Source organism: Castor canadensis, chromosome 5 (assembly GCF_047511655.1).
Source record: "Castor canadensis chromosome 5, mCasCan1.hap1v2, whole genome shotgun sequence".
Taxonomy (NCBI): domain Eukaryota; kingdom Metazoa; phylum Chordata; class Mammalia; order Rodentia; family Castoridae; genus Castor; species Castor canadensis.
Genome location: NC_133390.1, coordinates 77,571,536 through 77,588,240, shown reverse-complemented (window position 1 = coordinate 77,588,240; position 16,705 = coordinate 77,571,536). Strand labels below are relative to the sequence as shown.

At 39.9% G+C, this 16,705-nt stretch overlaps 1 protein-coding gene and 1 pseudogene across 1 annotated transcript in view; one reads left to right on the top strand and one right to left on the bottom strand.

Moving 5' to 3' along the window:
* The window catches only part of Mb21d2 (Mab-21 domain containing 2), a 106,525-nt gene that overhangs the window by 69,347 nt on the left and 20,473 nt on the right, over nucleotides 1-16,705 (bottom strand). The window lies entirely within an intron of this gene.
* Nucleotides 8,995-15,967, top strand: LOC109678619 (proteasome assembly chaperone 4 pseudogene; annotated as a pseudogene).

Here is a 16,705-nt window from a genome sequence, read left to right as displayed (position 1 = left end):
ATTGATTCCTAAAAATAAAAAAAATCATTGCTTGAAATATAAAAAAGAAAAAGAATGATGTGTTGCTATATGCAAGCAACATAAAAGAATCTTAAAAGATAAAATGATGAGAAAAAGGAGCCCGACATAAACATATACAACATATACAGTTCCATTTATATGAGGATCCAGACAGACAAAATTCACTGATGCCAGTAAAAGTCCCCCTAGTGCTTAGTGCAGATACAAGAGAAAGTGAATAGGAAGGGGCACAAAGGAAATCTGCCTGGTGTTTGCTACACAAGTGTAGGCTGTATAAAAACATATTGAGCTATATGCAAAGATTGTGCCCCTAGCAAAACAGGAGCTGTACCTCAGTAAAATAGAGGAAAAAAAGTTTGTTGCATGAATGACCAGACAAATGAGTGAATCAGAGCCTGAGCTAGAGTCAAGGTCCACTCTTGAAGCCCTGTCACTAATGATGCTAGAACACATTATGAGTGTTAAGCTGATGCACTAACGAAACTTAATCGGTGTCTGTTTACAAATAAGTGGAAAATATCTACAAACATCAAAATTTGCCCAAATAACTATACCACTACAGCCTAATTCTTCAATTCCAGCTCTCTATCCCACCATTTGCTTTATTACACTACATGGGAGTGTTGTCTATCTAGTGCTTTCTTTCAAAAATAACTTTAGATGAACTATCTGTGCTAGATAGCCTGTGTTTGCCCTTCTGTGTCTACTTTGTCCCCACTCTTTGCCCTGGAGATCTGACCTTTACGGATGGTATCCAAAGATTCTGTTGTTTGCAGGCTTCCATTAGGAACTAGTCAATGAGGAACCCAGCAGAAAAATCACAGGAAGAGAAGAATGTAAGTTAGGCATTTATTCTCTTTTGTGTATCGTTCCTATGCAAAACCCTGGTTACTTAGGTGTACCATCTGCCTCCTACGGAGACCCTGACACATTGTTTAACCATAAGAAAGCAGTCATGTTCTGCTCACAACATGCAAAGAACATACTGCACCATGTTCATTACCTTCTTTACAGTAATTTTCTTCTATTAGACTTGTTACCCTTTTAATGTGATACCCACGCAGCCATTCCCCTACTTTGCAAATGTTAGGTTCATGGGGACTAACATTACTAAAACTTCAGGACCCTGTAGTACCTGGCATTTAGAAGATACTCAGATGTCTGATAAATGGTTGGTTGGATGGATGGATATATGGAAAGATGGACAGAAGGACAGATAGATGAACAATATGGTAAAATATCTGACGAAAGAAAAAAGTTAGAAAAGAATGTAAATTAGGATTACCATATGAATAAGTAGAGAAAAGGACTACAAGAACATAAAGCTTGAATTGTTATTGTTGTTGTTATGGAAAGACTGTGGATAGATTTTTAATTTTTAATTTTTCATTAAATTTGTTATGTTTACACAGCAATAATGCATAAAAAGAAAATATTTTTGTGTTACTGAACTCTAGAATGAAAATGGAAATGTAACAAATGTACATTTATAAACTTTATGGATACACAAATGGAATACTAAAAGTTTTTCAAGAGACAACCAAATGATTAAACATTAAAAAGTTGACTCTCCCTCTGTAGATGGCTATTAAAGAGTAATTAAAACTTTCCACTGTGTTAAGCAACCACTTGCCTAACAAAGTTGCCATAATCATGTTAAAACAGGGCAGATGGAATCAAATGAGATGCAAATGTGGATTTTATGGCCCACATTTTTATTGTCAATCATTCCCCCTAAGCAAGGGAGGATGTGGCAAAATAGATTTATTTCTACATGTTTTTCAGAGGCCACTAAACCAACGAGAGGAATGGAAATACTCCTACAGAGATGCTGGTGACTTAAGTCCTAGTCCCAGCTCACCAGTACGTAGCTGTGTGACCTGAAGCAAGTTGTTCCATTTCTCTACACTCATCTTTCCTCACACGTAAGATTAGAAGTTCCTTGTCAAACAACAAGTTCCTACAGTTCTGACGCTCTATGGTCATTGCTTCTAGTGGTAGAACACCTGGTGGCAAAGGGAGACCGTCAGTATCATTCCCTATATGTTCCCCAAGGCACCACCAACTCAACAGGACTAATGCCAAAGCCTCTCATCCTGAGGCTTGCCCCCCTTTGTTTGCTCTCTTTTCTGAGAATGGCTTCACCACATGGTCTGATACCTAAGAGAAACCTGGCCATCATCTTGGATTTGCCTCTGCTTTACCATTCACATAAAATCACCAGCTCTGCTCAATTTTGCCTTCTAATTATGTCTTGAATCTGTTCGGTTTTCTCCATAATTGCTACTCTTGCTCCAGTGCAGGCTCCTACTGTCTGTCTCCTGGACTATTGCAACACGCTCCAAACTGGTCTTCCTGCCTCCTTTCTCAATCTTACCACTTCCCCATTCACTCCACTATCTAGTCAAACTAAGGCATCTATGGCTTTCCTGGGGCTATCACTCCTGGGACTCCAGGCCTTTCAGCATGTCTTCAAGTTAGAATGTTCTTTCTCCCTCTCTCATTTCTCAGTCTAGCTATTTCCTACTTTCCTACTTCCTGCTTTCAAGCTCTAGCCATCTCTAAAAACATCCTTAGGGATCCCAAAGTGAGGTAGGTGCTCTTACTAAGTACTCTCACAGCACCTGTCATTTATTACTCAGAAGTCTAATCTTTTTTTTTTTGTGGTACTGACATTTGAACTCAGGGCTTTGCACTTGCTAGTCAGGCACTCTAGTGCTTCAGCCATGCCTCCAGCCCTTTTTGCTCCAGTTATTTTTGAGATACAGTCTCACTTTCTGTCCAGGCATCCCAAGTGCATGCCACCATATCCAACAGCTAATTAAGATGAGGGTCTCACAAAATTTTTGCCTGGGCTAGACTAGAACTTCAAACCTCCCCATTTCAGCCTCCCACATAGCTGGGATGACAGACATAAGCCACCTCGCCTGGCTTATTTTCAGTATTAGACTACCACTTGCCCACAGTGAGTGACTTACATATGTTTCGGGATGAATACATGAAAAAGAAGGAAAAAGAGGGGTAAAGAAAGGGATAAAAAGCAACCTGATTACCCTCAAATCATTCCAGATGGTTCTAAACTCCTTTTTAAAGGAACACCTAACTATCTAGGTCACATTTTTAAAATCTGAATAAACTTTCAAGGTAATAAAATCTGATAGTTACTCTGAGTGTTCAGAACCATTTCAAACTATTTACATGTCACCAAGCCAGTCATGTGACTGCTTTCCTAACACCTGAAACTTTGCTCATGCCATTCTCACTGCTCTACTCTGAGCTCTGCCCAGCTCAACTATCAGCTCCTCCACAAAGGCTTCCCTGGTCATCTGCATAAGTGACACAACAGTTCCCATCTCAATGTCCTCTCATAGGCTTCATACTCTTCTACAACTACTCAAATGTATACTGTGTATGGGTAGTTACACACTGTGTGTACACACTTTACACATATAACATCTCACAAGAAATCTATTTCAAACTCCTATCCCATGTGTCTTAAGAAGAATAAGTAATAGCTGAGTGACACCACAGCTACTCTGAGAAGGGGGTATGGAGATTTGGTAAAGTCACAAATAAGTACTCCAGATGGCTGTGAGTGTTTTACATGTTTTTTTCTCTCCAGAAGTTGTCATGTCTAAATTCTGATGGACATTATTGTTGTCAAAACTTAAAAAGGCCAAAGACATAAGTTGTTGGGAATTTGGAGCTCCAAAATAAATTATTAACTCCTGCTATAGTTTGGATATGAACCCCACCCCCCCCTCCGAAAGCCCATGTATTGAAGGACTAGGTGCCAGCCTGTGTTACTATTGGGAGGTGGTGGAAACCTTAAGAGGTGAGGGCTAATGGAAGGAAGTTAGGTCACCAGGAACATGCCCTTGAAAGGGCATATTGGAACCCTGACCTCTCCTCTCACTTTGCTTCCAGACCGCTGTAAACAAGCCAGGTGCTAAAGCTGGTTTTTTGTGCCATCCACTCATACCATGGGTACTTTGCTGCCATCAGCCCAAAGCAACAGGGCCAATCAACCATAGACTGAAACCTCTGAAATTGTGAGCCAAAATAAACCTTTCTTCCTTAAAAGGTATTCTGTCACAGACTAATTCAGGAGCATCTTCTACTCTAGTCTGACCTTTCATGAGAAACTAAGTTTTTTTTTATAGCTTTAAAAAAATCCATTAAGCAAGTGAGACTTCTGAATATCCACATTTATAGGAACTGTCTTTCAGACTTTACTGCAAAAATCCCAATTTGAGTCTTCAGAGCCAGTTAACACGCTGGTCGTGTGGTAGGCATTTCGTACTGAAGAGCAGATCACTGTGCCAGCATACCTCCTCCCCCCAGAAAGGCAGAAAAAAGTGCAAAAGAAGCAACAGTCAAGCGCTCTGCAGCTTCCTATGTCCCTGAGGTCTGCACTGAGTGGCTGGTTAAGGCTGAAGGTTGAATGCATCAAAGTAAACTGAGGCATGGAGGTTAAGAAGAGAGATCAGGACTTCCTCTCTCTCCCTCCAAGGGTTCAATAAGGAAACAGGAGAACTCCATGGGAACACAGTGCACACCTGTCTCTGTTTATTTCGGATGCCGCAAACACTAGAACAGGGTAGTACAAACAGCCTTGAAGTGAAGGTCTCCAAGGGGACTTTGAGAAGACGGTGAGGGGCAGGGTCTAATGATGAGCTCAACATTGGCCAAGACGAGGAGGCTTTTGCTTGAGCAGCTGTAGTGACTAGAACAAAGTCCTAGTAGGCCTCAAAAAGGCATTTGCTGCTTCATGCTCCTCTTTCCATTAGTGAGATTGTAATTTCTGCAGGAAAGTAAAGTGATTGGAGAGGCTGTGTCAACAGAGAACCTCAGAGAAGACACCCATCATCACATGGTTAGAAATAGAGTAGCAGAGCAGGGTTGTTATGGGAACATAAAAATCCTACTTAATCAATTCTTAGGCAGGAGCTTTCCATGTTCTAGAGAAATTTCTTCCCAAGCAGATAAATCTTTAATTGATTAATGTCACAAACAATTAAAATGGGTTTTCATTACAAAGAATACCAATAGCAAGAAAGCCTTTTAAACTTTCCCTTGAAACCACAAAGCAGTCAGCTTTGACACCTGGCCCAAAGCCAAATTCTTCAAATGCCAAACCTCTGACAGAGGTGGAGAAGGAAAGGATGAGTACAGGAGAGAAAAGTAATGGATTAGGAGATTCTGAGCGCCCAGATTCCACAAGTACCAGGGCTTCTCCAGCCAGGGCTGCAGTAGGAATTCCTGCCCACAACAGCTACTGAACCACTGCACAAACAACAAAATTCACTGCTGCAGGTGGGCTTCTTCAAAAGCAGGCACTGAAACATGGGGTTTAAGATGTTTATTAGGGGATCAATCCTGGTAAAGGGAGGAGGAGGAAGCAGAATCAGTCAGACGCAGCAAGCCAACAAAGTCTGGGCAGGATGATCCTTCTTACCTCAACCTTCCCTGTCACCAGATGTCCAGTTGTGGGTTCCCTGGGAAGGGTATGGCCTGGAGCACACAGCTCTCAACAGCTGCCCCTCATGGAACGGACAGCTAGCAAGAGGCTGTCAGTAGAGTGCCCTACCTGCAACTGTTACCAAGCCCTTCCTCAAAGGGAACGGGCGGGGGGGGAGGGGGCACATCTCTGTAGTTAGTTATCCATTCACCTGTTCCAAAGACATAGCCTCAATTTATATATATGATTAAGTTTAAAAAGACTAAAACGTTTAAGTTATGGGACTGAAGGTACAACTCAAGTAGGACAGTGCTTGCCTAGCAAGTGTAAGGCCCTGGATTCAATCCCCAGTACACACACACACACAAACACAAAGTTTAAGCTATGTTATATTATTAGGAATATACTAATGTGAATAAATATGACCAAGAAAAATTTCCATTTGTATTTAAGATAACTTGACAATCACTTTTCAGATTACACAAAATCAATTGAAAGGAAATGTTGCTCTTCTCAATTACTGAAACTTATGTCCACATATATATATATATATACATACATATACACACACACGTCTATATGTGTATATAAATATAGATATCCATGTATACTTTTATACAGAGGATTGCCTGAAAGAATGCTCTGGAAAATGCTCATTGTGATTATCTCTGGGTACTATGATTTCACAAGCTTTTGATTCTTCTTAATATAATTGTGAATTATTTGCATTTTCACATCTTCATAAACAGATGCAAAGATGTAAACACAAACTAAAAGCATCCTTTATCCTCTCTGGAGGACTTCTGTGTCTTGCTCATAGATATAGATAAGAATCGCCATTATAGAGAAAGAAATTCAAGACTATACAAAATTCTTGTACCCAGTGAGTCACCAAGAGAATAAACACTAATCACTGGCTGCCTTGTACCTCAGTCTCAAGTGTTAGCTGGAAGTGGGGGAAGCTAGAAGCTCTCTAAGTCTCTTTCCAACTCAGTGTTTTATGGTTCTAATACAAATGTCAGCCACCATTTCCCTCATTATTTTTTGAAAAGGGAAATTAAATTTAACAAAAAATGCACAAAACACCCTAAATAAATATATACATTTGTTGTAAGAAAATTGTACTAACAGCCAACCATTGTGGTACATACCTGTAAACCAAACGACAAAGGAGGTAGAGGTAGGAGGATCAGGACAGCGGAGGCAAAAACCCAAGACTCTATCTAAAAAAAAAAAAAAAAAAAATCTACAAAAGCAAAAGGACTGGAATGTGACTCAAGTGGTAGAGCACTCACCTAGCAATCATGAAGCACTGTGTTCAATCAGTATAGCAAAAATAAAAGAAAAAGAAAATTGTACTAACAGCTATGAAGTTTGAGCTCTGCCAATTTATAAAACCCTTCTGGGAAAGGGTAGATCCTTGCAGGGCTTTGCCACACAAGTTGATGAAACTTATGTTGCAAACTCACCAAACCAGAAATGAACACATCTGGATCCATGGCCCTGGCAACACTGGCAAAGGGGCCCACCATGATAAATTGAAAACAGTCCTGTGAAATTTGATCAGCAAAGAACTACACATGCTATGGGAACACAAAGGAGTAGCATCAGTGTTTGTTCTTGTACCAAAAGTACTGGGCTCTGGTTGTCTTTCTCTGTGATATTTGTATTTTATCTGATCCATAAGCCCTGGGACTAAAAGGGACTTTGAGTCAAAAAAAGCTGATTCCCCTTGTTTCTTCTGAAGAGAACCTCTGCCTACCTGCTTCATATTAAGGATGCTAAAAGGAGCAGACTCTGAACTCTTAACAGCAAGGATGCTCTGTTCATTCATTTATGCACCTCTAGGGCCTACTTCACACTTTGCACAAAACTGATATTTGATAATTATTAAGCAGAATGAACAAGTGAATAAATGCATCTGCTCTTAGACTAAGTACAAGGCACTAAGGATATTAGAAAACATCATGCAACACTTGGAAATAAGGCAAAAGAATGTCAGTATGTCCTTTCAATGCCATACTGGAGTATTATCTAGGAGGCTCACCCAAGGATTATTTGATTCTCTAGGAAATGTACCTGTGTTTGACTTGCTATTTGCCACTGATCAGAGTTCAGACTTTGTGCAATTACATGTTAAGTTGGAGATTTTTATCCTGTATTCTCTGGATGGCAAACATAAGAGCTCCAAATGTTTCTATATTATTGCCCTGTGGGACACTAATGAATTGTTTCTAAACTAAAAAGCTATTGCAATACATATTCCAACACCTATCTCTACACACTTCCTAATGCTCTTTGAACCAGCTTTATCTTCCTACTCGTTTCCCCATTAATGAGTTAAATCTTTGAATGTACTCACTTTACATTTATGCAAAAGTCATACATTGACAAGAAAAAATACAAAAAAAGAAAAATCTAGTCTGCACCCTAACACGAGTAAGACAAATACATAAACATCTCTATTTTGGATTAGAAAAGGTAGTATGGGAGGCAGATATTAAGAGCTACTGAAGTACAAGGGATTAAAGAGATGGCTTTTAGCTTGGTTCATAGGTAGGTTTAATATTCATTGTCAGATTTATAAATCCTTGACCACTCCTAGAAAAAAGGGAGGAAAGGAAGTGATTCATAGAAGGTACTTAGAAACACTAAAGAGGAGTTTTAACTCTGCTGCAGTTTAGTGCAGTCAGTAGACCAAAACTTTCAGTCCCAAGAATGCCTTTGTAAAATGCCAGGAGAGTCACTTGTCTGAATGCCAGCTTCCAACTCCAAAGTTACATGATTATTAAGCAGCTCATGATTTGAGAGAATTCACCTCCATCCTGGCTTCCTTTATTGCCCTTTAGAGGCAGCTCACTGCAGGAGACCGGGGAGTGCTTTATTTGGTTTTTAAAATCAGCTTTATTAATGGTGGAACTGCTGCCTGAAGTAACAATCAAATCCTCATGAAATCTCCCAACACCCTCAGGTTTGGTGTGTTCCAAAGGTTGTCTGTGGATATCAGAGACTCCTTGTCATGGCAACGGAGCTAAAGAGCCAAAACCACTTGAACTCACAAGGACATAGGTTCACACATGAGAAAGTCAGGTCCCAAGTCCTTGGATGGGAATGTATCAAATGGGATATTCCCTTGCCTGCCTTTCAAAGTCAGGGTGCACTGCCCACGCAGTTCTGTTAAAACTGCATTTTATGATCAGGCATGGTGGTGCTTGTCTGCAGTGGCAGTTACTCTGCAGTTCCAGCTACTCAGGAGGCTGAAGCAGGAAACTGTTTGAGTATAGAAGATTGAAGCCAGCCTGGGCATTATAGAAAAACCTCATCTCCAAGAACAAAAACAACAACATCCCCACATTTTACTCCATTTCCTTTGTTACTATTGTTTATATTATAAACTAACATGTCTTAACTTTTCTACCATTCAAAGACAGAAATCAGTCTTTCTTTGGTTTTGCACTAATTCTCACTCCCACTAAACTACAATGTAATTCTTATAGTTAAAGCAACCTACAATGGTGTTGGGTGTTAAGGTGAGTACAGATAGATGGGGTCACAGACAAACAATGTTTTGTTTTGTTTTTTGGTTCTACTGGGATTTGAACTCAGGGTCTCTCGCTTGCTAGGCAGGTGCTCTTTCAACTTCAGCCATTCCACTAGCCCCTCAAACAGTAATTCTGAAGTTGAGTCCACCCTCTCTTTCTCCACACACATATGTGTATACACAATTCCCTAACCCATTATTCTGCCTTCCTCACAGCATTCACCACAGCACCCTCTACTTCTAAGAACCCAATGAGTATTGGATGAGTATATGAATGAGAGGACATGAATCACTCAGAGATAGGAAAGGGCAGAGTATAGTCCTATTCCAAAGACATAAAACCTTAGACAAATTTAGATTTGTCTTAGATTTACTGTAATACAAGAGCTAGGAGGCAATTCTTCTGCTACATCTGGCACGATTCAGACCCTTGAAAGATAATTATATATGTTTCTGGAAGATTAGACATATTTGAGAATTGAGATAAGAGCAATAAAATATGATTAAGGGAACAAAAAGCAGTTCTGTGGGGGAAATGAAATCAGGGTTACATTAGACCAGAGGCACTCAGTGCTTGGGACAGTCTTCAGGTACTGAATGTGACTACAAGCTTTAAACTCAATTTCATTACTAACAATAAGATATCTACAACCAAGAGATCTTGATGTAGGACAAATGGCATATTATTTAAACTCTTGGCAAGACACACTTTATCATTTTGTCCCTGTGGCTTAATTAACAATATTTCTGTTCCCCACCCAGCATATGCACTTTCCTTTAAAAGCCCAAGTCTTCCCATTGCCAGAAAGAGCATCCAGTGACTGGTTTTAGTACTAGACTCATTAATAAATATCAAATTGTGACCTTTATCACACCCTCCAGGCAAGGATTATTATAATAAGAACACTTAGCAGTTACCTAGGTATACACAGCAGGAGGACCCTGAAATGAGGAAGGCCTTCCTAAAGGGAAAAGTAATTAAATCCACAACAGTCCTCCATGGAGTCCCAAGACTCCCCTGCTCACTGATGGTTCAAACAATGCCATCCACCTCCAATGGCTCAGAAGCAGTGCTGTCTAGAGATAGGAGAGAAGTAGATGGCAAAGCAGTGTGTAGCTCTGAGTATAAGATGCTTTAAAAGCCACAAGGCCACTGCAATCTGGGATGTTGCCACTTCATGTCATCCTTGGCAGCCACAGAGCTACAAATTCCAATACAAGCAAAAATGGCCTGGCCCACTGCTGTACTCTGGAACTCTACCAGAATCTACAGTGCTCAGTGAGCAGGATAAGTGAGGATTAAGAGAATAGCTCAAATTTTGGATAATCCCATATATTATTTTAGCTCCCATTAATTATTTTTTTGTAAGTCTTTAACCCCACCAGGAACTCCATCAGTTAGATTATTCTCACATTTTGTACATGCTCTCAAATATTTTGGGATGAGGTGGGGGCTTAAAAAACATCACACTAACATTTCTGAGTACTTGAGTTTATAAATTGACCTTGATCAGTTTTTCAAAGCAGAAGCAAAAGAGAGGCTAAAAGAAAGAAGTTAAGGTGAATATAGGGAATGTACTCTATACAAGAATAAATATAGAATTCTTAAGTCTGTTGAAATCACCATAAAAAGGAGACTAAGGTAGAAAGAAGAAAGATAGAGATGAACCAATTTGAGTTATAATATATAAATAAATGGAAAAGTTGCAAGGAAATTCTCTGTAGAGCTATCTTAAATGAACTAAAGTATCTTTTTTCAAAAACAGTGAACAGGAAGGTAAAACAGGCCCTGTTTGGGAAGTGGTGCCAGTTGGAGCGGGGAGGGTATAAAGAAAGGGTAAAGGAGACTGAATGCAGTGGAAATGTATGAAAATAGAAAAATGAGACTTGTCGAAATTATTCCAGGGATGGCGGGAGGGGAGGAATAAAGGAGAATGATGGAGAGGGTGAATTATAAGAACTTTTGTAAATGTCACAATGCACCCCCAGTACAGCAATAATGTAACAAAAGAAAAGAAAACCCAAATACATGAATTAAGGAAAAAAAAAAAAAACAGAAGCAAAAACAAAATTAAGACTGACTGCACCAAAAATGCAAATATACTTAATACTAAGCTGCACCCTTAAAAATGATTAAGAGGGTAAGATTAGTAACATACTTATTTCACCACAATTAGTTTTAAAAAGGAAAAAAGAAAAAAACTACATTTAGGGATAAGTTACATGTCTTTATGTAATTATTACAATAATTCATGGTGGGGTTGGGGTTATGAAAAAACAAAAATTAGTTCTACGTTGTGCTTGAAGCTAGGTGACAGAGACATAGGAGTTCATTTACTAGTTTTCCTACTTTTATATATATTTGAAGTTCTCTTAAATAAAAAGTTTCAAATACTAACTTAGAACAAAAAAAATTTTTTTCCCATTTCACCAATGAGTTTTTTGGCTTTCTTGAAGTAGAAATAAAAAGCAGTATTCTTTCAAAGGCTAACAGTTCTAAAACCTGCTTCACCTGCGATGGTACTAGAATAGACCTGGCTTCTTAAACTTGAATGTGCATTTGAATCACTTTTGCAGTTTGCTGAAATGCAGGTGCTGTTCCACAGGGCTTGGTTGGGGTGTGAAATACTGTACTTTTTTTTTTTATCTTTTTTTCTTTTTGGCGTACTAGAGTTTGAACTCAGGACCTACACCTTAAGCCACTCCATCAGCCCTTTTGTGTGAAGGGTTTCTTTGACACAGGATCTTGCAAACTATTTGCCCAGGGTTGGCTTCTGGATGGCTTCCAATTGCAGTCTTCTTGATCTCTACCTCCTGAGTGGCTAGGATTACAGGCGTGAGCCACCAACACCCAGCTAAAACACTGCATTTCTGACAAGTTCCCAGGTGAAGGTGCTGGTCCAAGGGTCACAAATGAGCAAGGAAATGGGGGACCTACAGAAAACAAGCACGTGCTTGCAAGAGGAGAAGCCAGCAAAGCTTTATTTAGATTGCTTATCTGGACACTGGCTGGGCACCAACATTCAACATTGCTGCCCCTTTCTGGAGAAAAGCCTTTTATTCCTTTTCCCCCAGCACCATTCACTTAGTGGTAACCTCCTAAATAGAGGGCATAAAAAAAAAACAGAAGGACCGTAGCAATTAGGTTTGTTCCTTTAGGGAAAGCTTTGTAAATCTAAACTCATTAAAAAACAATGAAAAATTACTGTCCTGACAGATTCTGTTTCTAAATCTGTTAACTAATGGCTAAACCAAAGAAACACATCCATGGGTCAAAATTCTGAGTTCTAGCCAAGATTTGGAAATCATTAACAAACCGTAAGAAGGTTAGAAGAACCAAATGTCTTGGAAACATGTCATGGTTTGAATCTAAATGTCCTCCAAAGGCTCCAGTGCTAAAAGCTTGATGCTAGCTGATGGAAGTGATGTGATCATGAGGGCTTTGGCTTCATCTAAGGATTAATTCATTGATGGAGTCATGATTTGGCGATATTTTGGGGACTCAGTGGAGACTTAGGAGGTAGAGCCTATTTGGAAGGCGTAGGTGACAAGGTTCACGCCTCTGAAGGGTATATCTTGTCCCTGCCCCTCCTGGTCTCTGTTTCCTGCCCACCATGAGGTGAGCACCATGCCTTTCTGCCATGGTTCAGCCTCACCTCAGGCTCACAGCAATGGAGTCATCCAACCATTGACTAAAACCTCTAAAATTGTAAGCCAAATTAAATCCTTCCTCCCTTAAAGTTGTTTTCTCAGGTGTCTTTCACAGCAACAAAAAAACACAAAACACAAATAAAATTCCACGTGATAAAGAAATAAAACTCACTGAAGCATGAACAACACTCCTAAACTACCATGTACCTCAAGCACAAGTCAAAACCATCACATCTTGGAAGAACTACAAAATACAAAGTGATTTCCTCTAATGTTTTAATGGCCACCAGAGTAAAACTTAACAAGATTTCTGAGTTGAAAGACTACTCTATTTATATTATACCATGTGTTTCCAGTGATGGGGTCACGCTGAGGGCTCTTTTTGGTGGTTCTGGGGTTTTGAACTCAGAACCTTGTGCTTGCTGGACAGGTGTTCTACCACTTGAGTCACACATACCCCATCCATAACTGAGGGCCTTAAGACACCACCAGGTAATCAGATGGCTCCCATTCAGTGAGCTCACTAAATGAGAAGCAAGTGCTCTGCAGTTTATATGAATTATTTCACTTAAAAACTTTGTCTTTATCCACTAAATCCCTCCTCTCTTCTGGAAGATTTTTTCCTAAAATGTTAATTCTTGCTTTTTTTGGCAGGAAAAGATGTAAAAAAGAAGGCACTGCCCTCTCGGCCTAGTGAACTGCAAAACAAAGCTGTGCTAAGCCCAGGAGAGTCCCAAACCGTATCTCTTGGTGTTCACACAAGGAGCCAACTGGGTTGAGGAATGTGGGAGAACCCTACACAAGATTCTGCCTTCAGCAAGCATGGAGTTGAGTGGAAAAGAATTAAAAGATGCTTAGAATTTACTAAATAAACAAAAAGACACACAAACTGTTCTCTCAATCTCTGTCTCTCAAACACACATACCATTCAATGTAGGCAGAGAGAAAATCCTCTCACAAAAGGGTTAAGGATGTGTGGATGTCTCCTTTAAGATGGTTTGGGAGCTGAGCCTTGAAAGACAGGCACTTACAATACATGAAGAAGTGATGAACTGAGGCACTGAAGCATGTGAGAACCAACACTAGTAAGTAGCCTGGAATGGTGAGAATGCAAAAATTCAGACTGTTGGAGTTCCTGGGAGAAAGTACTCCATGCATTGCTTATTCTGAGAGGTTAACTGGTTCTCTAAATTTGCACTTAATTTTTACTTAATAGGTAGTGTTCCTTTAAAAAGAAATATCACTGTGACAAGCCCCACAACTATTTTCTTGAGGTAGAGTCTGCAGGGAAATTTAAAACACCTGCCCTGGCCCTGGCATTTATCATAGGATGATAAAGAATCATGTCCATATACAGTTTCCAACGGTTTGTGCCAAGTGCCTCAAGCACAAGCCAAAATTGTCATCAAAAAAGTCAATAAGGAAGCAAAAATGATGCATTCAGAACACAAAAACTTGAAAAATGTTTTGTGAATTATTTGCATAGCAAATAAGCATACAACATAAGGATGAAATAATACAATAAAAGTTTTTAACTACAATTAAGAGAAAAAATTCTTATCATCCTAGGATTAAACCCTGTCCAAAGACCTCTAAAAAAAATAATAAATAAGGTCCTGAACACTTACATCCACAGAGTGAATACTGAGTTAGCAAAACACAGTAATAAAAATGATGCTCAGTGAGTAAGAAATCCCTAAGTAAATCCAAGAGTAGAATTCAGAAATGTCTTCTAAGTGAAGGATGAACTTCATGAAATAAGAAATGTCTAACCCTTTCTGAAACTACAGCTGGTCAAAAAAAATTCCTTTCACTTTTATTTATTCCCATTAAAACAAGAACCAAGAGTAACCTTTTCTTGACATCCTCTGGTGTTTCTGGAAAATTACCTCCTTGGAATAAATAACTGAAGCATATTCTTGCCTCCTGACAAGGAGGAAGGTTATGAGGCTCAAATAGCACTGAAAATCGGTTTGTTAACAGTAAAGTGATGTGTAAACAAACAAGTATTCTCATCATGGTGTAGATAGTCTATGTTCACAGATCACAGACATCAGGAAGATCCCAACAGAAAGAAAAGGAATAAGGAGATTCTTCTTTTTTTTTTTAAAGTGTTTTCAGCTCAATATACTCAGGGAAATCATGAATTGGGTAAATCTTGGAAATCCAGGATACCAGATAAACAAAGAGTTTGTACTTGACCTTTAAAGAAAGCTAGAGTTTATAGGGTGACAGGCTTAGTGCTTAATGCCTGATAGTATATAGTGACAGCAGGTAAACCTAAGCTTCTTGCACAAAAATTTTCTAGGTATTGAAAAATCTGATGCAGACTGTTCTGTAAGTGATGATTGGAGGAAAAAAAAAACACCTATAAAGTTAACATCTGGCATACTTACCTTACCTCTACCCAACTAAACAGGTACAAACTCATAAATTCTGAAAGCCATGAAGCCAAGAGATTGTGCTATCTTGTAAAAACCTTTGATACAAGTAAATTTCAACAAAAACAATGTATGCTGTGAGAATATAGCACTAAGTCACAATGGCCACCCTCACATTCCTGCCATGGCAGGTGATTACTGATAGAAGTATATGCCTCTCAAGAATCGCTAAATCCAAGTCCAGCAGAGCAATGGGAAGGGGGTGGGGGGAAGATGGTACTTTTAAATATCCACAATAAAAACTTAAAGATTGTCTTGAGTTGGGGAAAGTGATGGTCACGTCTTGTATCCAAGTTTAAAGCTGTTGTATCTTTAGAGGTCATTTTCATTATTTCCTAATGACTTATCACACAGAAAGAGGAATTCCACTCAGAAGAAAACTGAACCCGCGTGTCCGGCGCTGAGCGCCCTGGTGGCCAGCAGCCTGGAGGAGTCGCCGCGGGCGGGGACGGGGACGGGGACATGTCCCTGCACAACTTCAGCGCGAGGCTGTGGGCGCAGCTCGTCCACTTCCACGTCATGCGGCTGACCGACTCGCTCTGCCTGTGGTCGGGGCCACGCCGCACTTGCGCAACTGGCCGTGGCCATGCGCAGCCGCTACGAGTCCATTCCTGTGTGTCTCTCTCTCTTCGGAGACACCTCTGACACAGCCTCCACTGGCCTTCCCCAGTGCCTAGCCAGGAAGACCAACAAACAGGTGTTTGTCAGCTATAATCTTCAAAATACAGACGGTAACTTCGTGTTACTTGTAGAAAACAGAATCAAGGAAGAAATGGAGGCTTTTCCGAAAAAGTTCTAGCTGAATGGCAGAAGGGAGAATCTGTAACTTATGTACAGTGTACATTTAAATAAATGGACTGAAGAAGAAGAAAAGGAAGAGGAGGAGGAGGAGGAGGAGGAGGAGGAGGAGGAGAAGGAGAAGGAGGAGAAGGAGTAGGAGAAAAGAAAACTGAACCAAAGATGTATTTAGAATACAAAGCGCACATCATCTTCCATACATCTGACTGACGTCATCATCCTACCCCTGCCTAATCATGTGCCATAGCTTGCTAAAACTGGAAATGGCAAGGGGTCAGAAACAGGAAAGAAAGCAGCAGCAAGCATTACAAGGAAGCCTGACCTTTGCCTTTCTCTGACCAGTGTTTCACACACAACTGTAACTTTGTGGCCTCCTGCACCTGCCAGTGTACTTGCCAACCCTTGGTTCCTTCAGCCAAGAACAGGATTCACCTCCCAGCCAGGGTCCAGCAGAAACTTTTGAAAAGAGCCTATTATTAGAAACTACAACAGAAGGCTGAGGTGTAGCTCAATTTAGCGTATGTGAAGTCCTGGGTTTAATGCCTGCTGCCATCAAAACAAAAACAACCCTAACAAACTCACATACTGACACTCTGCTTTATGTTTTGTGTATATTAACTGAATAAAGTGTTAAAAGTCTCCATATTTATTTATTCATTTATGCAACAGAAATATTGAGCACTTTTTCTATTCTAGACTCTATACAGGATACTAGGAGACATTAGCCACATGTATATTTGTAAATAGAAAAGGCTCAGAGGGGTTAAGTGCCTTGTCAAATCAGACCAAAGT